Raw genomic sequence first — 24338 nt, 5'->3', positions numbered from 1 at the left:
GACCCTAGAAAAAAGCCGATGGACGCGACTACCTTCATTTTTGTTGTCGCTCTTCTTTTTTTAAAGAGATTCTGGCGTTTTACGTCTGGCGGTAAGGCTATGAAGCACTCCGTTCAGTTCTCACCACATGTGGCTCTTTAACGTGCACCTAAACACAAGTACACGAGCGTTTTCCCATATCGTTAACATTGAATTTCGCGACCTGGTTTGAACCCATGAGCTCGAGCATAGTAGCGCACCGCCATATCCACGATGTAGCCACTAATTCGGATACCGCACTGCTTTTTCTTCTTTTTGTTTGTTGTTAAGTGTGGACTGAAGAAAACGCTTCACACGGCTTACGGTCCAACGGTTAGTGCATGATACATAGATGGTATCTAATGTAACTTGTTGCTAGGATTTAAAGGAAAGTGGTTTGCTGCAGCTGAATGAAACCAACGGCTTCCCGAAAACCAACGGAAAACAACGAATTGAAAATATTGTCACGCGGTCGTGACATCAAAGAACACAGTAGCAATACTGCGAAACACAAAACTAACTTTTATTGGGCGAACCTGTGCCCACAAAAGAGGCTAGACTTATAACACAACGATAGCGGCGAACACGGTCGGCGATCGTCGAAAATCTGATCAGCGGGTCAAGCGCGTCGGCTTTTATAGATCAGTCGTCGAATGTTCCAGATTAACCGATGGGACCCGCGTGTCTTCCACAAAGTTCTACACTATTCGCGTCGCGCATACATGCAATCAGGTTACACAAGTTGCGGTGAAAGACAGTGGACGGAACCATCGATAACATTCCAGAAACTTCTTTTACATGCAGTCGCGTGCGAAACAACTTATGATAACTGAAAGGGAAGCTCATTACTTTTCGAAGAGATATAAGGATGCCTTAGAACACGCACCTATAACGCGAGATATGAGAAAAAGCATGTGCTTTCTGCGGTAAAGCTAAGGAAACGATGGGGCATGTTTTATTAGAATGTGAAGACATCTACACAGCGGTCGATTTAGGCACCACTGGCGTCCTTAAAGTCCCTGGGTTCAGCGAGAGAAGGGGAAAAGTAAACATGTCCGAAATAGAGATTAGTAAGAGGCGCTGGGAAGATTGGTGGAAGTAGGGAAACGACAAAAAACAGAGACGTACAAACGCAAAGTTCCCAATAGGGCGTCAGAAAATGTGGTTGCGGGAATTCATAGTGATTCTTTTTTCATTTTTTTTCTCTTTTTAAACTTAGGCAGGACATTAGGTAGTCTATTATAAACAGTTTGTTGGCGGAATCTACCACCCCGTTCCAATGGGGACGCTCGTAACATCCATCCATCCATCCATCCATCCATCCATCCATCCATCCATCCATCCATCCATCCATCCATCCATCCATCCATCCATCGGATCTAAGGAGCGGTAGACAAAGCTGAGTATGTGTACTCAGGTGACTTTTATCATTTCATGTTGTAAAAATGGTTATTTAACCTTAAATATCAATTGATTTGTACTCAAAGTGGAGCAAGGCCCCGAGGAAGAGAGATGGACGCATCGGGAGCCAAGCGCACAAGCGATGGATGCTTACGGTACTTGAATCTCAGCATGTTTGAATTGGCAAAGTTCTGAATTTGACGCTGTGGGGTGTGCGCTGGTGCGCTGGTCATGGGCCGTCATCCCGCTGGGATATTTGCGCTGACTAACTTTCACTTCGTCTTCAAAACTCTGCACGCTGCGGTATTGAAGAAGTTGTACTGTGTTCGGGCGCACGTATCGGCTTGTACATGCGATAGCCTGCTGCTCTCAGCGGATGGTCAATAGTCTACGCACGCTCGTAACTTGCTCATAAGGTAAGCCCATTTTAATTTTTTTTGTTTGCGTAACGTAGGTGTTACAATGATATGTGGTAAGCCGGCATCGCGAGCAGAAATATAGTTATAAGAGGCCAGTAAGCAGGGTCTTAGGGCAAAAATGACGCACGAATTGGAAAAAGGATCACCTATCATTTAGGATCGATTTCAATGGTTGCGCGATGGGCTCGATCGCGATATCAATTTGCCGTGTAACACTTCTAACCTCTTGCTCAATCGCGTTGAAAGCGTCGAACGAAACTGCATTCAGTTGTGCACTTGTATTGACACTTGTACCGGCTTCAGAGCATACTGAATCCGATACGGCAAGAACTTCTGTTAGAATACGGAACTGAATGTTCGATATAATGGCAGTGACTCACTACATGTAATCGTTACTTTCTTGCTTGCGTGCACGTTTTTATTTTCGTGACCAAAAAAAAGTTCGCTCTGGCTACTCTGCTGTATGTCTCTCCGGTGCAGCTGCTTGCGGTGCCGCAAGACGTTTTGTTTCGAATGATGTTTGGACAGTCAAGGCCTTCGTCTCAGGAAGCAAGCTGCAAATGTTGGATCACTTGCAACAAAAAAATGTGGACATACAAGAGAAGCGAATGCAACCATCATAGACCGTATTTTAAGAATATTTCTGTTCTATTACTAAAGCAGAGTGTAGATATGTATGGGAATCAGATGGTATTGATACTTAGCAGGAACGAGGAAACGTACCATTACTAATTGTTCATTTTGTTTTACTGAAACACTAGTCGTTGTCCTGCTGGAGCTGAGAAGAGGTCTAAAGCCCGCAATAGGTTCAAGTTCTCACAATATTGTAGCTCTCGAAGTGAGTGAATTTTTTTCCTCCCTGCTTTTTGCTACCGGAATCATGACCATCTACTTAACTGTGCAGGTGATCACTGTTAGTGGCATTGGACTGCTGGTGGACAAGCACCCCTTCATTATTTCAGCAAATATGACAGAGTGCAGCTGTGGCAGTAGGCGAAGGTGTTAATACATAAGCGAAATTAGGTGCTGTAAGTTAATATGGTAATATATTGATGTCATTAGATTGTGGTCTAGCAGGCAGAAATGCTTAACAAAGAAAGTAATTTGAATTTGCACTTGATAAGGTGTGCAAATAAATCAATTAAGATGTTAAAAGATGAAGTGGGACACTTATAGATGTGTTCTACAATGCTGCAGTCCTGAATAGCTTTACAGTTAAGTGATACCACTATAATTTATCTGTAAAGCCTGCAGCAAGGTTCAGCATTCTAGGAGAATGGCATGAACGGAGGTCTTGTATACTGTGAAGTTCAAATGAGGTGTTCCTGTTAGGATGACTGTATGGAATTCATGGTTTAGTTATAGTCTTGTATGGGGCAGACTTACGTGGAAAAAATTTATTTCTTTCGAACAATGGCAGAAATGCATGGGTAATAATTGTATACATAGACATTATATCGCAATTGTATCCCCAAGTGGTGCCCCTGCATGCTATAATTTAGAGGCCTCTGATTGAATAATGGGAACATTTTTGTAACATTAAGGCTACAACCTTTTATCTTATTAGAGATTACCATAATTGCGTACCATCATAGTGTGATAATTGCAATAAATATATTTGACTATGCCTATAAAACCCTGCACACTGGTGCATAATGAAAATTTATCATGTGAAACATGTCATGCAGTTTACCAATTTGCATAAACATAATGCTAGATTTTTTCCGGTGGTTTGTGGCCTCGGAAAGACGTACCTATACCGGATTGTATCAACAGAAAGCTCAGGCCGTTCCCGATTCCGTGGAACGTGAACCCCGTGCAAAACAAGGAGCGGAGGTTGGCGAGGGCTAGGGCTCTCGTGGACCTCCACGACAGAGAAGAAGGCGCCGTCTACGTGGACGCGGCGGAGTATCGAGGGAGCAGCGACGCATACGCGGCGGTGGCTTTCGGGGCATCAACGGGTGCAACGAAGACCGCGGCGAGCATCCGGACTCGAGAGGCGCACCGGGCGGAGGAGGTGGCCATCGCCTTGGCCGTCTCCGACACCGGATGCACTACAGTGTTGTTTGACTCTAGAACGGCAGTGAAGAACTAGGCCAAGGGTAGTGTATGTAGTGAGGCCGCGCGCATACTGCGCAAGGCCGAAGACATCGGACGCAAAAGTGCTGTGGTGATCAAGTCGTTTCCGGCCCACATGGGCAGGGACGTGTCGGAACGCGGGAACGTGAACCACAACGAGACGGCCAACTCGGCCGCGCGAGGTCTAACCAACCGCGCAGCTGAAAGCACGGCCGACTCGGAGTGTTGGTCGCGGTGCAGTGCCGAAGACAAGATGACCACCTTCAACAAAATAGTGAAGTGGTACAGACTGAACAGTCAGACTATGCCGCCACCTCACTCGGGGCTTTCCCGGAAGGAGGCAGTGTTATACAGACAGTTACAGACGGGGTCCCTGCTCACCCCGGTGCTAGCTAAGCACGTGTGTCCGAGCTTGTACGCAAGTGACGTGTGTAAAATGTGCGCGAACGAGAGAGCCACCGCGGCTGACATCCTTTGGGACTGTAGCGTAAATTCGCGAGAAGCCATCGTGAAGACGACGATCCCGCCGCTGCTAGAGGCTGCAGCGAGGAGCTATGACCAAGAGACACAACTCAAGGCCGTCCAGCAGGTCTCGGCAGCTCTAGAGAGGCAGTGACCGCGTGAAACCAAGGAGAAGGGGGGCATCACCCCCAGCAAGGGGGCGGCGGCCCTTTTGTACCCGTGGAAGTGGCGAGGAACCAAGACCTCGAGGAGCACAACGCACGAGACTGACGTAGCGGCCGCGTCGCGGTAGAAGCTTGTCCTCCCTGTGTGGAGGGAGCCCAACCAACTCTGCAGGCATTTTCAATAAAGTTGTTCTTTCTCTCTCTCTTTCTCTCTCTCTGTGGCCTCGGAATGCACTTCATATTATATTCTTATTTCGACAAGAGTATAATGCAGTTTCATTACTTTATATTTTCTGGCATTTCAAACTTTGGTGAGCTAAACCACTGGCAAGCAATACTGGAATCGCTACCGTGTGGAGGTGTGTTCAACCATGTGGTGGCATTGAAGTGCTGTCCACTTCTATGCGTTGCTCTCTGTTTAATTGTGGCATCACATCACATTATAATAGTAATATATATGCTCTGTTTCTAAGAGACCCATAGTCCTCTCCTTGTCGTATATTTGCAGTGGCATTATTTATGTGCAGATGACCAGAGCTCCAAGCACACTTTTATGGCAAAATAAGTTACTAGCGCCTAAAGAATTCTATATAGCAGAAAACCAGAGCTGAACTACCGAACAGTACCTAGCCGCATCCTTAGTGCGGTCTCGAGTAGACAGATTGCATTGGTGATAGAGGGTATACACCATACCTACGTCCAACTTGCTGAGCAATTTAGCGCTGTGAAAAAGAAATATTTATGTAGCTTCAACCACGTGCTATTGGCCATTGCTCCTGCCCTCAGCAAATGTGGAGGATTATCACGCCATTTTCTTTTCTAATTCATTTTTACTACTGCAGTGGTATTACTGCATGTATGAAAAACAAATCATATAGGCAATCAAAAGCCAACAATGCCTAAACTTGGAAGATTGATTCGGAAGTTTCACAACTCCGAATGAGTAGAAATACAGCATAAACAATTAACAATTAACTTTTACTATACACATGGGTAGACATGCAGTAACCATACTTTATTCTCATACAGCGTCCCGTAAATTGAAATTGTAGTGTAGCTTTCCAGTGAATGCTTCTATTGTTAGATGGCAGAGAATATGTTTCACACGTCTAGCAACTAGGCTGTCTATATACCGTAGTAAACATGTGCCAACTGTTTTTTTTTTTATTAATCGATAGAATGTGTAGGTGGTTCGCCTAGAAATATAAAGCCAAAGAATCAACCCACAGTCCTGCGACTTTCTCTGCACATGCTGCAGATACAAAAGCTAATGTGTGAGCCGTTCATGTACATGTATGCCAAGGTTCCGACCAGAAAGGAAAACCAGTGTGGAAAAGTCGACACCAGTGATCTCTACTACAGTGGATGAATAGCACATTGAGCGCCCTCCCCTGTAAGCAACCTTGTCCCAGAAGTCGGCACTTCACAATTATTCCGCAGCGCTTTGTCTGTACGGGTATGTGGTATTTCTTCCCCTAAGATACCTGCCTGTTGTGGCGCAAACTACACAAGCAAGCCAGAGCTGTGTTTCGAGAAGATTTGCAGAATTTTTCGATTGCAGCTCCCACAGCGTCGCTAACATATTTGGCGCGCACTGGAAACACTTGTAAATGAGCAAACACTCAATGTGAGAAAACACTATCGAATACGGGTTCAGGTTGTCAGAAAAGTGCTTACCAGACATATAAAGACACCTCCTAAAATATGGAAAAACACAAATTAATGTTTCACGGCAGCAACATTTTCTGATCACACATGCTAATTAGTACACCGTATGCCCTGCTCCCAGGAGAAGCCGCTGCACGATACGGCATTTCCACTGCCTTCACCTGCATCCGACGCGCCGACCGGCATCCAGCAAATGATACTAAAAATCAGTGGTGTACTGTGTTTTGTGTCCCCTTTCTCGACGCAAATTGAACTCGTGGTAAAGTGTTCGAAAATCAGAAAACCAAAGGGCAAGGGCTCTGATCACATTGCATATTAAAAAGGCTGGTACTGGGCAAAGCAAGTACTGTGGCATAGTAGATTTGCACGAGGCAAGCTGATATCCAAAAAGATTCCTGGTTGCTTGCAAATGGCCATTGTATTATTAGCACGTTGAGGTTCTTGTTATATTCTTATCGCTGATTGGTGAAGTGGAGGCAGTTTCACAACTGGAGAAGCCTTGGAAGCATGAAACATTTCAAGAAACCAGCTTCACTATATCGTGTCTGCATCACGTGATTTCATGGCTGCGTGAGTGAGCCCCACTGGTTGACATGTAAGAGTGTTCATGATGCTTGTCATGAACTATCCACTTTATCTGCAGGTAAACACTCTCTTGAGGCTTAAACTAATGTTGCTTTTAGAAAAATTGTGGCTGGGAGCTTTCTTTCTGAGAGCCGGCTTTTGAGAATACAAAATGATGTCAACAAATTATATGCCAGAAGAAGTTGATGAGGATTTAAGATCGAGAATCTTCAAACCCGAATTCATTTAGTGGTGTTAATGTTCTGCTGAAAGTTGTTGATTGTTACGTTCATATGGTGCCCAAGCATCGCGGTAGCAACTTGTATACTTGGAGTACACAGCAAGGGTGTACTCCAGATAAGCTGGTGGCTTATTGCTGTATCTTCTAAAACTGCTTTATTTTTGAGTTCAGATATTCAAATTTTGCTCTGTTAATTAGGTGTTGTGTCCTGTTTTGTTTTTCCACAGCTTCTTAGTTGAACATATTAAATGTGAACACAACTTAACCTTTAGCATGATTTTCTAGATTGCACGCCGTTGCTGCAAAACAATTAAACGTGAAAACTGTTTGCACCTCACTCACAGAATCACTTGGAATAGCCATAGCCACCAATAACACGTACGACATGATTATGAAAACTGTAATATTGTTGTTTTATCTACACGGTGTCCGAACTATCATGCACCAAGATTTAGAAATATGTATAAGCCGTGTAACTAGACAGAACCGAGGTTATGTTTGCCGTCGCTTGGAGATACCCAGAATAATTTTTTTTCCTTTCTGCCTAATTACACAGTTACTCTTAATTAGTTAATGCATTTCTCAAATGATTAAATTAAAAGTGTCAATGAGAAAATTCTAGAGCAACATGAAAGCCTCTCGATAGAGCTTTCTGTTGCTCATTGTGTATTATATAAAAGTGTTTTTCCAATACTGAAGCCCGCGAATACACGTAAAGTGCCTTGAGTGGACAGTCACGCAGCAATTTTGTGTCGCTAAACTACGAGTACAACTTAAATGGTTTATTTCAAGAAAAACACTTAGCTCAGAAAATTATGCGGTTTTGAGCAGTCTGTAGATGCAAGAATTGTTAGACAGGGCCATGGCCCTCAAGAAAGATGCCGAGGCGACAGTAGTTGAGAGCAGAAGTCTAGACCAGGAGCGGTTCTTCGAGTGTCTGTGAAAAGGTCCCCCGGGGTACAAATATAATTAGGCGCAACCACCTTTCTCCTGCAGCTTTTCTACCTTCTTAGCTAACCAGGTGGGTCAAAGATGAAAAAGGGAAAAAGAATCAACAGATTCAAAAATAGAACTTGCTCAAGTTCAATGCACTTTAAGTGTGAAATTCTTCCGTAATCATTCATCAAAAAACAGGAAATGAGTAGATTGGTATGGTCTTCACATGGACACCTCTTTCCCGCAGTTAATTCGCAGTGAAAGAAGAACCAGCTTTCCAAGGCTTGAATATCGTCCAGGATGACTTGGCGTATATAGGATAATGAATATGAATGTTTCTGGTGAACGTCGTGGTAGTAGACTGAATAATCAAAGTTTAAGATATACGTTGCAAGACAGACTTCATTTTACTGCCAAATTTGAAATCATCCTAATAATTATTGTGTTTGATAGCATATGCGTGTCGAGCGAGTGCTTCATGATACAGTGCTTCTGGATGCTTGCTTCTTGCTGACATCATTCTTATGCTGCATGATTCACCTGTTTAAATTTCCCGTGTGTCCCATACAGCAAATTTGCATCCATCATAAGAAGTCTTGTAAATGATTTCGGGAAATTTGCTGATGAGATTAGAGGGCTGCATGCACCCTATGCTTAGATATGCATTCAAGAAACTCGTATCTTAGAAATGGTAAAGATATGCTCCTGCTCAGCAAGTTCTTGGTATCATCCACAAATTTATTTGCAAATGCGAAGTTGCCTAAATTGGGACAGTCAATTTAAAACTTGTCAAGCTATATCGATGACAATGCATATACATTCGAACTGAAATTAATAAAAATAAATACAGCACCAAATGCAAGAATAATTGGCACCATGCCATTCTTTCAGTGGAATAAGACCTGCCTTCGGATCTAAGTCTGGAATCCTTTATAATTCAGACTACTAAATACTTCATGAGGGTTGCGACGTGAAATATACAAGTTGCATTTATTCCTCATTTTTTTACCATAAGACCCGATGACGCCTAAACAAGAGTAAAAAAAACTGAGATCACAGTACTTAATACTTTATATTGCTCCAGAAATCAGTTTCTCTGCCGATTGCAGCATCCGACACTAAGAATTTTTGAAAGCAAATGTGAGGCAGAAGGCACATAAGACTTAGGGTAGCGCTATTCGCTTTGATTGTTTGGAATAGTGTACATGTTATTGCCCTACATGTTATTACCATTAAACAACAAAATGGGGGCTTTTGCATTTTGCAAAACTGCATGGAAATGGATTTTTACTGTGCGCAGTTTAAATTAGAAACCTTCAAAACTGATACTAAATACACTCTCCAAAGCTTTGGGCTATTCAGGTGGCGTAGTTTACAAAGAACAAACTCTTCACCTCGTCATGACCCAGGTGGCGGTGCAGGTTCTTCAAAGGCTGCTCATTGTATGGGACGGCAAGTAGCACTTTACTTATTTACAAAATATTGCATTTCAATTGTGTCATGTGAGATAAATTCATTCGGGAGTTTTAATTTGCCCAAATGTATTACAGCAGTGTACCAGTAAACTAGTTGCTACTTGCAGTAACTACAGCTTGTGGAAAAACAATTGTAACTGCCATATTATATGTAACTGTTTGTGCACAGGCATCGGCAACAGCAATGGTTAACATACACTAGTGTCTTCCGTTCTGGAGTATGCATCCTCCACCAGCAAATAAAGTTTTCCTCCTCCTCCTCTTCAAGATTGGAAATTGAAGTGGGGTGCAATTTGCAGGGCATACTCTTTTATAAACTTCATAACAATTACTCCTTCTGTGCACACCAGGTCACTGTTACTACGACTGTAAAAGCAGGGTGCTTGTTTACAGCACCAAAACATACCAGTCTGTGGATCTTTAACGAACTGTAAACATGAATAATCGCATACATTTAGTAATTTTCAACAAATCTAGCGCTCTCTCCCTTACACTGTGGTGCTTTTCAAAGTCTAAGGTTGGCACGTCGGCACAAGGCTTGAATGCAGGATGTAATTATGTACGAAAGAGCGCTTGTGTGTATCCACCTTATTGGCAACGTGCGCGTGCAGAGAATGTCATGAGCTCTCGTATGCATCAGTCATCATTTCACAAACCGGCTTCTCCTTTGTTAGTTGGAATCTAGCATTAATGTCACGCACCTTTGATGTTATAACAAAACGAATTGTGCCCTCCGATGCCCTTACTCTCCTCACTTGATGCCTAGTGTTACAATAGCATGATCGACACCATGTGAGTCAGTATGGTGTATAATTGTGTGTATGGTGGGGTGGGGGGGATACGAGAATTTTAGCAACTTTTCCTTATGACTTCAATCAGTGTTGTCGAATGCTGTTTGTTTCTTTCACGCATTCTTGCCAAACTTCAGTTTGGTTGTGGCAACAAGTACAATGTAGTTTGCTAGCACTCCTCACAACATATATAATGTGTAGGTATCTGTGTTGAAAAATGAGCAGCTAATGGTTTGCCAGGAGCTAAGGTCCATTTAGACCACGAAATTTTGAACTTACACCTAGGCTATTACTGTTCCCTGGAGAACTGCCCATAACATTTTTTTCCATTGTAGTAACGCTGAAGCTTTGAACAGCATTTGACCTGAGGGGTGTTTAAAAAATGACCCATTTCCCTATTTTAGTAAGAGAAAGGTTAATAAGCAATACAGAAACTTGAAGCCATTAACAGCGGCACAATTATAAACAGCGCTCAACGTTTCGCAATCTTGCCCCTATTTAAGATATTCCCCATCCTACTTCTTTCAAAGGCTGTTCTTTACTGTTTTATGGTCAAACCCAGTTTAATTTTGATGTCCATATTTTTTATTATTTGATCAGCATGTTTATTCTTCATCGGCTTTGAACGAAATGTGTATTAATATTGTGCCTTAATTTATTTACGATATACACTTATCTTAACCAGATGCATCCTGATACAAGATTACTTTTCTTTATTCTTCGTTACTTTTTCCCAAATATGCAAACCGTTGATCTTAATTCCTATTTTGTCTTCGGGGAAGACTAATTCTACTAGAATAATGATTGCTTATATGTATACATCATTTTCCCTTTTGGTAACCCCTACTCTTTCCAAGAACTGACAACTGTGGCCCTACCCGTTCCATCATGATCACAACTTCTAAGCAGACCCTTCCTGCCTTTATTTTAACACTTTGGCTTTTCTTGTTCTCTTGACCTACTTCATGCACTAACTTTTCATCCCATAATAAGGTGGGGGCCAGTGAGCTACAGACAAAAAAAAACCGTTGCCACGGAAAACATTTGCTACCCCGATGACAAGCACCTTTGTTCAAATGTCGGCTACAGCAACATCCCTTGTTCCAACAATGTTGCTTTATGCACGTGTTTTTCTCACACAGATGTTACTGCTTTGTAGTGTTCGTTCTTTTTTGTATTTTCTTCATCCTTTCTTGCCGCGTTCGTTAGGATACAATTTCGCGAATACTATTTCTTTCTCCTAACAGCAGCAAGTTTATCCTTGGAAGGCGTTCTCGGTCAAGAACAACTTTCGCCAGCAGAAAGTGCAGGCCAAGTGATTGAAGAAAATAAAGTTGCTTCTGTGATCTAAAGAACTTGAGGGCTGAAATTTAGCAGCTTTTTTATATATATACTATACTGTGCATTCACAATACAAAGTTCAAAGTGTTTTATCTTTTCAACTGTATTTGTGTGTTGGCAAGACAATTTCCTCAATGGTGACTTGCTGTTTCGTATATGAGCTGCGTTGATGACATTTGCATTAAAGTATATGTACTATCGTTGACAAAGGCGCCGTGGAAGTGCAAACGTCGACCAAATTCGATCTCTCCGTTCAACGCAGCTTGATAGAGTCGGTCACGTAGGCACATTGCGAACGGAGATGTTAGCGCGGCTGATCCCAACAAACTGCGCACGACTCCAATTCGGTCAACGCGCGTCCTGGTCAATTTTGTCCCCAATGGTAAATTCTCCGAACAATGAATATGCTCTATAAGGCGATATACGGGAAGCACTTGTATTTAACTGATATAGTACAAAGTCAGCATACAGAGTCTTGCGTTTTCTGAATACGGAAAGCACCAATGTTTTAACGGTTCTAGTAAACATTCAGCATAGTGTGCTCCATTTTCTGATGACGAGAAGCACCTGTAATGTAACGGTTACTGTACAGATTCAGCATACAGAGTCTTTCGTTTTCTAGATACGAAAGCGCTAAAAGTCTGTATTTTACGGCTGTCCGTTCTACGGAAATGACCGTTCTATAGCTACGAAAAGACGTTCGGTCACACATTAACAACAGATGTGTTGTAATGTAAAGGAATTTTTTTACATTGTGTATAAGTCACTGCAAAGCGGCTCGCAATATATGGAGCGCTACAGCATATGCCGTTCCATGCCATAGAGTTAGAGCAAAGATACGTCATTGCGAGAGAGTTTTCTGGGCACTTTCAGCTATAGCGAAAGGTCCAGCATACGCATGCAGCAAATTAGAGACGACTGGAGAACTCCGGAAAGCTTTTGTCCGTGGGCGAGCAAGCTAAAGCACTTCTCTTGAAGCGTCCGTACTGCCACAAGAAATTCAAAGTAACAGCATGCCTTCGAGGGCTGACAGGGCAGCCTTGCCAACGGTATTCTTTGACAAAGCTACCGTGACCCGAAGACCCCTGAAAAACAATACTGTCCACTTTTTTTCAGAGCAGGGGGCTTCATTTCTCCTATATTGGGTACCATATTACCCCGTGGGCTCTGGCGCAAACAAAATTAGCTGTATTAAAATTATTTGAGAGCAGAGTCTGAAAACACCGACACATAAATACGTTGTAACGCCTTCATGAAAATCGAAGTAACAGAAAAATCAGCGTTATTTCAAAAATACGTTGTAATTAGACAATAAAGCAACAAAGTGCTATTACGCTGATGACCTAAAAAATCGTCGTGCCTAGTAGGGTCGCCTCTACCGAACAGGTCGCCTTACAGTATCATACAGCTTCCTGCCACAAATATCCGACAAAAGATAAATGTGGCAAGACTGTGTGGTTGACGAGGCACAGAGTTGTTAATTTTTATCCTGCACTTTACCCACACTGAGGGTTGGCTGTTTACTTCCGCTGAAATGATTAGCTTTTTTAGATCCTTTGTGAATCGTGTGCGATAAGTGCTTTGTGACAAGGTTTTTATGTTGGGCAACATTTTCACAATGGCTATAGCAATCTCCTGCGCGCTGCAATTATTAGCCAGTTCAAAACGCCGGGCTCGGGTGATTTCCCTCCAGATGCCGCTTTTACCGCCAGTAATACCTCAAGCCATGTTCTTTAGAGTCTTTTAACAAATTGAACAAACAAGCGTTGACATTATTTTTGTTACTGTCGCGAACGAAATCATTGAAACGTCAACGTTGAGCAGTAAAATAAATCGGATGTCCATAATTCATTATCTCTGACGATTTCACTCGCCTTCATTGCTACATGGCACATCCTTTTATGTCATCCATGATTGTCAACATGAAATGGTCCTTTGGTAATGTGTTCTTATTGATGGCATTTCATTTTTCGTAATATGTTTTTGCGGACTTCTGAAATAAAAGCGCTCTTGCTGAATGCGTCCCACAGCATTCAACTTCCAGCTAAGCCTCGATTGTAAGTAAGCCACACTTATGGCAAACATTATTTTAAGAGTGTTATTTGCTTAGACCATGCAAGATAATGGTGTAAGACATCAGAGGGCTTCCATTACTCTGCACGACGTTGGAAATTTTACATGCCCACCGCCGTTATTTGATTTATGTTTGTTACCATGGAAATTGGCACATGCGCGGTTCAGTGTGCGTTTATGGTGCTGCTTTTAAGCGTAGATGGCGTGAAATTATTCTGAAATGAAGTTTTTATTACAAGAAGCGTCTTGTATACTAACTCCTTTCGAAAATACAGAAGCGTAGACCCAACACGTCAACTGCTAAGAATAAAAATCTTCAGAAATTCAGAGAATTCGTCATAATGACTATGCATTTTTTGGATCGGCTGTGACTCGGTTATTCCTTAAGTTTGCTTGCTTGCTTTTCCTAGCTTATGCCCTTCCACCCATCTACCCAGGTTGCTTAATAAACAAAAGGTTTAAAAATTTTTGACAGCAATAATAAGATGTAAAGCTGAAATATTGTAAAATAAACATTATTTGGCACATATAAATATCTAGCCAATACATTATGCAGTTTTGAGAGTTACTGACGATCAGGAGACGAAATTAACTTGATCCGGATGGTTGGACCATGTTGCGGAGACTATTGTTGGTCGAAATCAGCAATTTCGATCCAGATCAGGCCTGATCACGATCTGCAATGCAGTACGTGTGACACCGGTATAAGCTGGCTCAATCCTAAATTCCAGTTCGCCCATCCCCGAATTTAAGTTTGCCTGCCCCCTAAGTTCAAGTGGCCCCCCCCCCACAATTTTCTACTTGACCAGCCCTCAAGCTTCAGTTGCCCCACCCCTACTGTTAGCTTCCCCTATCGCGAGAATTTTGTGAGAAGCCTACATATCTATATAGGTACTGTCTTTTTATTTTATTTTATTGCTTTAAATAGTTTTTATCGCTTAGAGGCTACCAGTCATCTACATTTAGAACATCAGGAGTAACTGTCCGAAATTTGCAAATTGCGCATTTCTATGCACATGCAATACATTAAGCTTTTCGAGTGACAGAGCTTGGGAGCACGCCAAAGCACGCTTACGTATTCATATAGAAATATTGAAATATGTCGAAGGCAACGAGTGCGGCACAGACAGCTGAAGAACGGTGTACTTTACGGATGGCGCTTGACGCCATTGTATCTGAACGCTTTGCGAAATACTAAAGTATTTTTTTTAACATTGGGCATTGTAGAACTCCCATTTCCAGCCATGTTCCAATTGCATATAGGCATGTGCCAAGCTTCCGTAGTATCGCGCTATGCTGAAATTTACTGTAAGTGGTAACCTCACGGCAGTAATAGAAAATGAGTTCATATGATAAGGAGCCCGCAAGAATAAGTGGTATTTCTTTTTCTGCGCAGTATTACCAAAAAGGCATGCAGCTGAAAGCGATCCTGGTGGGGTTGGCCATTCTTGGTCTCATTGTGGCAGGTGAGTTGCCTTGCTACTCAAGTTGAACTTCACCCTGAACCTAAGCTTGAAATGAACTGTCATTTTTGTTCCATCTGAAACACCTTTCTTGTTTTATAAATATTGGCTGATTGTACCCAACGATGCTATATTTAGGTTGGATTGTCGCACAATATATATATCGCCGCAATCAATACATTGTGGTGTGCCCGTTGCCCAACGTTGTCGCGGAGCAGAAATATCTGCATTTAGCTATACCGGCTAGGGTTTCCAATTTTTCACTGCGTTTCGCTACGTTTCCTTTCCTTTCACAACGATTGTTCTTCTGTAAAAGCTCAGGTTTACAGAAATGAAATTAAATACCTATATTCAGGTCAGTGCGTGCATGACCTGACCCAAGTTATCTTTAGTGGTGTCATCGTTGGCTCTATTGCAACGTGAATATTCGTCGTGGTATTTCTGAATTCCTGAAGCTGTCTGTGCTATCCGCCATCTCCCTTTTCCCCAGAGGGAGGCGCCATGCCGGCCAGCAGCTCCAGCGAAGCCGAAGCTAGGGTTGATCCCGAGACTGCTGAGCGTGCCGAGCAGAGCAACGCCGAGGAGGCACGTATCAGCGAGGGATGCCTGGCATCCCTGTGCGGGTAGTAACCTGATGCAAGACAGTGACACGTTCGAAAGATCATCTCTCGCAAGAGTATCACGAATGCTTCAAAAGAAAATACCGGCACTGTCCAGCGCTCCACATCATCTTCCAGTCGCGAATATTGGCGCTTGTTGATCGCTGGTGCATGTGCTCTTGTTCTAAAAGCTACAATAAAATATGAGACCTTGAACTCCGATGTTTGTAAATTATTGAAGCTGAAAGCATTGGCTACATGGCACGCCCGCTGAAGCCCTGCGTTCGGTTAGCGATGAGGAGTTCTTAGATGACCTACTCGGCTCCCTATAATAATTGATTTATTCGAACTGAAGCAAGCAATATTTAAGGCTAAAGTAGCAAAGTAGATAAAGGACTCGCTCGAACAGAGGAATTTTATTTTACCAATAGTTGGGGAACGAGGGACAGAAATGATGGGCTCTTCGGAAAGGAAAGTTGTCTTCAGCTTCCACTTGTCGAAACGATGCCTACTGACTGATGCTATTCTTATTCTCTCAATATTGATCAGTTCCCGTCAGATAGGATTATGCCACAGTGAAATTATCGCAAATGTCATTCGGTTTCATTTGAACAGACAAATAAAAGGACGAGGCACACAGGTCATTTCAAGTAAAGAATTAGATATTGTTCGCCTTCCTGTACTGAAGAAGGAAACTAATAACCGATGTGGACGCAGCGGCGACTTTTGCAAGATTCCTTTATTGCACAAAAACAAGGGTTTTTGTAGGCACGATGTATCGCTTATCGGCACACGTGCGACGGGTTAGCACGGAAGACATGCGCACAAGATAGCCAACTCAGTCACGTCGCTCGGTTATCACATCCCTTCCCACCTAGTAGTCAATGCCGCAACGAAGCACTGGGCGATGTACACGAGTAGACCTACGGCATGCCTGCGGAACTTCTGGACTAGGCGATCTCTGCACTGCAGTTTGCGTCGCTGGAAGGATAGGCGATCTCTGCACTGCAGTTTCAGTCGCTGGAAGCTTGAAGCTGGGGTTAGCGTGAGACTATCGGTATAGCATCCCATGCTCTCCGCACGTGGTTGCGATGACGTCGGTGTACTGAACCATCGGAAGTCTGTACTTTGTACATGACATGGCCCAAGCGACACAGTATCCGTGCGGCCAGCCACTTAGGACCACGAGAGAAGTTCCGCACATACACGGGGTCACCTTGCAGAAACTCCCTCGAGGATGGCGGCTTCGTACATCCAGGGTCTTTTGCGCCAGGGTGCAGTCGCGACAAGACAGAGCGGAAGCTCCTGCCCAGCAAGAGTTCTGCTGGCGTCTTCCCGGTTTCCGAGTGGGGCGTGGAGTGCTGCTTGAATGAAAAACGAGTAACATTACATGCCACTGTGCCCTGGCTCTGCTTTCGAAGCGCACACTTTAGCTTGCGAACCATGCGTTCAACCCTTCCGTTGCTTGCGCGATAGTATGGAGCGGTATACATGTAGCGCACGCCATTTTTGTTTAAGATTGCATTTCGCTGCTCGATAAGGCTGTGCCGTTATCAGAAACAACCAACTCCGGCAATCCGTATGAAGCAAACATTCTTCGCAGTTTTTCGATCACAGCTGAGGATTGAAGCGATGGCATTATCTCGATCTCGGCCCAGTTTGATAGCGCGTCCATGACAACAAGAAGGAAAACGCGCTTAACCGGCCCTGCAAAATCTATGGGAATTCTGCTCCACGGGCTTTCGGGTTTCGTCCAAAAATGCACAGGCGTTTTAAGTTCCCTTTGCCTGTTATCTTGGCAGAGTTTGCAATGACGCACGAAATATTCAATCTGGGCATCGATCTTCGGCCACCACACATGACCTTGCCAGAGGTTTCATGGCCGTTATGCCAGGGTGATTTGCATGCAGAATGGCGAGGACTTTTTCTCTCAGTTCTTCTGGCAGTATGACCCTGTTACCCCACAGAACGCAGTCACGGTGAAAAGACAGCTCTCCGCGCCTCACCTGATAGGCAGCATATTCTGGGGGCACACCTTGTTCTGGCCAGCCAGTTGCGATCCATTTCTTCACCCGCGACAGGCAAGGATCACGCATAGTGGCTGATGAGACGTCTGCTGCGCTCACAATGAGGGTACTTCACTGCTGCCAACAAAAGCACGTCGCCAGGAGGCTCGATGTCCCTCCTGTCACCGGGTATCGGTAGCCTGCTTAGACAGTCGGCGTTTGCGTGATCTTGCGTCCTTCTATACTCCAGTTTGTATTCGTAAGCAGATAACAACAAAGACCATCGCAACATGCGCGGTGACAAAACAACGGGAATCTGCTTGTCTCGTTGAAAGATACCGAGTAGTGGCTTATGATTCTCGCCCACAGAGGTACTAATGAAATTAACGGACGCCATAGACAATAGCTAGAGCCTCGCGGTCAATCTGGGCGTAATTACGTTGCGCCTTAATGAGTGTTCTTGCCGTATAAGCAACAGGTTGCTCGCGTCCTTGAGCATCGCGGTGAGCTAATACAGCTCTCACACCCACGGGTGATGCGTCACAAGACAAAATTAAGGGTGCGTCAGGGTTGAAATGCACTAAAAGTGACTCGGACGTCAGCAACATCTTTAGTCTTTCAAAAGCTAGTTGCTGCTCATCGCCCCAGTTCCACGTACTGCCGCTGTCCAGTAGGCGGTAGAGCACTTCTGCAACTTCGGACCGACCCTTTAGGAAACGATTGTAGAAATTCACCATACTTAGAAGAGCTTGGAGCTCCTTGTTCTTTGGTACAGGTGCTTTGTGAATCGCCTCGACTTTATTCTTTGACGGGTAGATGCCGGTGGCGTCTATCCGGTGTCCGACGTACTCCAGGCTCTCTTTGAAGAACTGACACTTGGCGCCTTGTATACGCAGTCCCGCTTTTGACAGTCGGTTGAGAACCTCCATGAGGATTTCATGGTGCTCCTCTGCTGTTTCGCTGGCCACAAGGATGTCGTCGAGGTATGCCGCCACCTGGCATAGACCTGGAAGCACTGTATCAATCGCTCTTTGAAATAATCCGGGTGCTACCGAGACACCAAACGGCAAACGTCCCACTTTGTACAGCCCTTTACAGTATTTATTGTGAGCACTTCTGCTGTAGCGTCATCGACTGCAAGTTGCTGGCACGCTTGCGTCAAGTCAATTTTAGAAAAAATATGGCCGTTCCCCAACTTTGCGAAATGTTCCTTGCTAGTAGGTAAAGGATAAACGTTGTTCCTTACCGCTTGATTTACTGTACTTCGATAGTCGCCGCATATTCTTAATGACCCATCGTTTTTACGGACGATGACCACAGGGGTGGCTCATTCCGAGTACTGCGTCGGTTGCAGAACACCTTGACGTTCCAGTTTTTCCAGTTCTGTGATGACGTCATCCTTCAGTGCGAACGGAATGCTGCGGCATTTTAGAAACTTGGGCCAGGCGTCTTCCTTCAGCGCGATCTGTAGGCGTGGCAGAGCAGCGCCCGGAAATGTTTTGTCAAAAACACCCGGAAACTTTTTGATAAGGGCTTCTGCGTTTTCTTTGATGCTGTGAAGCCCAGTGACATTAATGTTCAAGACCTTGAACCAATCGCGACCCAAAAGCGTGCTACATTCGTTTCTTACAACAAGTATCGGCAGCTCGAAGTCTTGTTGAATTTGACCGGAAGTGTGGCTTTTCCGACGCCGTCCAATCCTTCCTTAGTCCAAGTTACGAGCTTGGTGTCCGATTCTTCAAGCTTTATGCGCCTTGCCACTTTCAGTTTGCTGAACGTGTTTTGACTGAGAAATCGACCTAGCTGCTCCTGAGTCGACTTCCATGGGCACTATTTCACCGCCTATACTTACGGCCACCTTAAACTTGGGACAACCGCTAGTCACTTGACTAATATTTAGCATGTCATCATACTCAGTTTTCTCCGAGTTTGACATATTTTCTAACTGGTGGTTAACCAGACCTCTTTGTTTCTTGCGACACGCTTTGGCCAAGTGCCCTTTCACGGAACAGTTTAAGCATACTGCGGTTTTAAACCTGCAACGGTATGCAGCGTGGTTACCCAAACACCGGAAACACTGCCGTTTCAACTGCTCGCTTGAAGTTTTTACATCTTGCAACCCATGAAGCAGCATAAGAATGGGCCTGTCCAGTTTAGCTGTCAAATCTGGGGCGTCCTGACGTAGGCCACACATAACCCTTTGATGTTTTGCAGCAGCCTCTGCCGTCACTGCTACATCGTAGGCAGTATTAAAAGTTAGGTCTTTCTCGGCCAACAAACGTTGCTACACAATGCTGTCAGAGATTCCAAAAACCAACCGGTCCCTTAGCATTACGTCAAGAGGAAGCTGGTTGTCGTTGAACCCGCAATTCTCGGCTTGTTTACGTAAATCTCTAACGTAGTCTGCGACACATTCGGCTTCGTGCTGGTCTCGCTTCGAGGTCGGAATATAGGTCGGATGGCTTCTGGTTGATGTGGTTCTTCACGGCATTTACGATGGACTGGTAGTCAGCGTTCGGTGGTCGGAGAGGCTTGAGGAGGGTAGCTATCAGGCAGTATGTATCCTTCCCACAGCAGCTCAGCAATACTGCTCTCTCGTCGGCGTCTTCCTTGAGCTTGTTTGCAGTGCAGCATAGCTCTATACGCTCGACGTAATCCTCCCATGAAGAGTTACCATTTAAGTGAAATTCGCCGATACGGACGCCGAAGGCCATCTTGCTGGAAACGCCCTCCCCGCACGGGCACGACCGTGCCTCGTAGCCAGTGTAATAACCGATGTGGACGCAGCAGCAGCTTTTGCAAGATTCCTTTATTGCACAAAAAACAAGGGTTTATGTAGGCACGATGTATGGCTTATCGGCACACGTGCGACGGGTTTAACACGGAAGACATGCGCACACGATAGCCAACTCAGTCACGTCGCTCTGTTATCACAGAAACAGAGGAAAAATACATATAATATGAAAGAGGAAGAAAGAAACGCTGCAAACAAACACACGCACAGGCAGAGGCATCCGAGAAGTCAGAATAGTCAACAACGACCCACGATAGAGAAACCTGTTGCTATCGGTAAGCCTAATGCATTCGTCACTGTCTGCTGCAGCGGCGAGTGAGGCCGGGGTTGTGTAGGTGCTGAGTTGCCAAAGGTTGGCACCATTGGCACAGCCACAAATAACGTGCTTTGCGGTCTCCATAGTGTTGTTCATACGCAGGTTTGTTGGACATCGCAATATAGAAGCCAAATAGATCTTAACTGCGTCTTGCACACATCGCTAATGAATCAGGGCTGCCATTTGTTGGGAATATCCGATATTCCTACATGTTTCTCATTTACGCTCATTCTTCAAGTTAACCCTGCCTTGAATGGTGCCATATGCACTTGAAAGGTAACGTATTCGCCTTTCCGTTGCAGTAAAACTGTTCAATATCTGTACAAGGGCGTCTGCATTTTCAATGAGAGGAAACAGCACACTAATCTTTTATTTCGTTTTTTCAAACTTCCGTCAATGACCTAACCTTCGTGAATAAAACCGTACACCAACCCGCTTTTTCATGCGCAAGCAATCTTTGGCGAGCTCCGCAGCCTTGTCACTAGAAAAGTGTAACGCTTTGAATGCGCAAAAAAAAGTTATTTAATCGTTATGACAGTGTAAACGTAGGCGATTCGTATATTTCAAGCGATAAGGAGCAATTTAAACCAAAAGTAAAGAAACAATCCCCACAAAGATACATAGAGCCCCTCAGAAAATGCATCGGGAAGCTAATAGTAGTTGTGGGCCAGCTGAAATTAGGGCCGGCACAAACTGAAATTTTGGGTTGCGACAACTTGGAATTTGGAGGTGGGTTAACTTAAGTTTGAAGATAGGGATTCGGAGAAATTTGAGGGTTGACCGAAAGAAATTTAGGAGTGGGCAACTTGAAATGTGGGTGTGGGGCAAATTAAAATTTGGGGGTGGGCCAACCGACATTTTGGGGATGGGCCAACTTAGTATTTTGGGCTGGTCGACCCTCCAAGGGAACGCTGCTGAGCGTCCTTCGAGTAATCGACGCCTTGCGGGCAAGCGAGAGCGTAAAATCTCTTGGCGTGTTTGCAGTGGGCCATACCTATGTAGGCGCAGTCAGAACGAAGGCGACAGTTTGTGTGGAAAAGAACGCGGGCATAAGAAAGGGTTGCGAGAGCGACAGCGAGAGTGAGGTGGCATCACTGTGGTGCACTCTCCCCACACGCAGCGCCTCATGTGGCACTGCAGCAACTGGCATTCCCTTGCGACCGCTCTGCTCCGTGGAGACGCGCTCGTGTCCGGCGTTCCAGCTGAATTGCAATGGGGCCAAATTTGCATGGTGCCATATTCATTTGAAAGGTAAGTTATTGGTGTTTCCGTTGAAGCTCAACTCTTCAATATCTGTACAAGGGAACGTACATTTTCAAACGAGAAGCAACAGCGCACTCATTTTTTTTATTTCGTTTATTCAACCTTCCGTCAATGACCTAACCTAACAAAACCTAACCGAAACACCCACCAGCTTTTTAATGCGTAAGACACCTTTAGAGAGCTCCGCAGCCTTGTGACCTGAAAAGTGTAACGCCTTGTATGCGCCAAAAAAAAAAAAAATTCATCGTTATTTTAGCGTAAACGTTGATGACTGGTAGATTTTAGGCGATAAGGAGCAATTTAAACTAAAGAATAAATATAAAATGCCCACAAAGCTACATAGGGCTCCTTAGGAAATGCATGGGGTAGCTTATAGCCCTCGAGCGCTGCTGTTTCAAATCACACAGGCAGCGCCACTGCGGCGGCGGCTGGCGAAATTTCCCTGTTCCCTCCGCACAGCCACGCCTAGCCGCTGCAGGTGGACGATGGGCCCTAGCAGCGCGAGCGTGTGCACGCGGCGAAAACAGTTGACCTCTATCTACTGTTGCCTCTGCGGATGTCATCACAGCTACAAGAACACGACCGGGAAACTGCCGAAGGTGCAGTTTTATCATTTTCCTTGGAAATCGTACGAGGCTGATCGGCGACAACGTTGGATCGCTGCCGTTCGGCGCACCTGGTAAGCAAGCGCGTCCTGTCTTCGCGCAGTTTCTATCACTTTCTCGTAAGGTAATATTAACACATTGTTGGTTCCATTGTGTCTTTTATTATTTTTAGCCCGCATGGAGATTTGTAGCAACCAGTGCACGCAAGACGTCATCTCCAGTGCTCACTTTGTCGGTAACAAATCGAGCACGATTGCCGGCCATCCCGCCTATGTGCCAACTGTGTTTCTGCCGTGGTACAGAAGAAGTGATGCAGTATAGTAAACAAAAGAAAATATTTGGGAGTGACACTTGCCCTGATGTACCACCCTGTGACCATAAACCAGTTGTGTTTGCTGGAAGCACTGTGTTGTGTCTGAATTCAAGCAGTGTTTCGAGGCATTTCACTTCATGCACCAAAGATCATAAGTGGTCCTAATGGCAGGCAACATGTATTCGATCGCGACTCAATTTAACTAATATCTCATTACTCAATTGTTCCTATCAACCAAGACATTATTTTTTTGCTTAAGATTAACGCAACATTTCAATGCATTCAAGTTCTTCTCAAGCACTTAAAACAAAACTTGACGAGATGGTCTTCTACAACTTTTCAGATGACCCAGACAGATGCAGATTTTAACGGAGGTGTTTGCACTCTGTTACTCTCTGTGACAGCAAAAGGCGCCGCATCTACGCAAGTTTGCCATACCAACATTGTTGACAAAGATGTACAAGCAAGTGCCTCTGTGTGATCGACAGCTATTGGACAGAATGAGCGCAGCTGTGCATTTCTTGGCTACAGATTTCTTGGCTCTTCATTTGTGCAATGCATTTTCCTATGATTTCCGACGGACCGACGGCACTGTGTAGTTCTTCTCTCACGCTGTAAATGTGATTAGCGGAGTACAAGTTGCCACCACGAAGCAAACTACTTCGTTTGAAGCATTCCAGAACGTTTGCTATTCGTCCGTGGCCGCGAAACAGCAAGCGGGGCTCGTTTTGCGTTGCCATTTTTTCACGCACCGACGTTCACCGCACACAACATGACACAACTTCGAGCTACGCGCCGGGAAGGGAACAGGGAGAAAATGCGCGATGTGGCCGCATTGGCGCTGCGCACTTGGAGAGCGGTGGTGCCACCAACTTAGCGCACGAGGAGTATAGAAGTTGTGCACCAGCTAATACCACGGGCGGCTCAACTTTAAATGTGGAAATCAGTTTGAGGTTAGGGACTTGACCTTGCTGTTATCTTGTGGCCCAGTTTAGGCGACTACAGCAGAGCGGAGGACGAGCTCACACCTGCTGTATCGGCCAATAACCGGAAATGAAACACGCATGTGGGTTTCGCGAAGAGGAGACGCGGGCAACACTCACGCGTGAAGAGAAAATGGATTAGTAGCTGCACCGTAGAAAAGGCACTAGATCTGCACCCTCGCTCGGAACAAAAGGGTGGACTGCCCGAGCTGAAGGGGAGCGTTCGGGGAGACGAGCGTGAAGATGAAAGTTGGGGATGCTTGAAGTCACCACCACCGCTAATGCCCATGCGCTTCCGAAATGTCCCGTAGACCGTCTTCGTCAAGGAAATTGGGCGACGCGACGCTGCTCAGCCGGTTTGATG

At 44.7% G+C, this 24338-nt stretch overlaps 1 long non-coding RNA gene across 1 annotated transcript; it reads left to right on the top strand.

Moving 5' to 3' along the window:
• The first annotated feature begins 13585 nt into the window (after window positions 1-13585).
• Window positions 13586-15910, top strand: LOC129382995 (uncharacterized). The gene is made up of 3 exons (XR_008610952.1): window positions 13586-13616; window positions 15029-15098; window positions 15586-15910. It is a non-coding gene; the product is annotated as an uncharacterized lncRNA (long non-coding RNA).
• The last annotated feature ends 8428 nt before the right edge of the window (window positions 15911-24338 follow it).

The sequence above is a fragment of the Dermacentor andersoni genome, chromosome 3, assembly GCF_023375885.2.
Source record: "Dermacentor andersoni chromosome 3, qqDerAnde1_hic_scaffold, whole genome shotgun sequence".
Classification (NCBI taxonomy): Eukaryota; Metazoa; Arthropoda; class Arachnida; order Ixodida; family Ixodidae; genus Dermacentor; species Dermacentor andersoni.
Note: the sequence above shows the minus strand (reverse complement) of the source record. Positions and strands in the feature narration are given on the sequence as shown.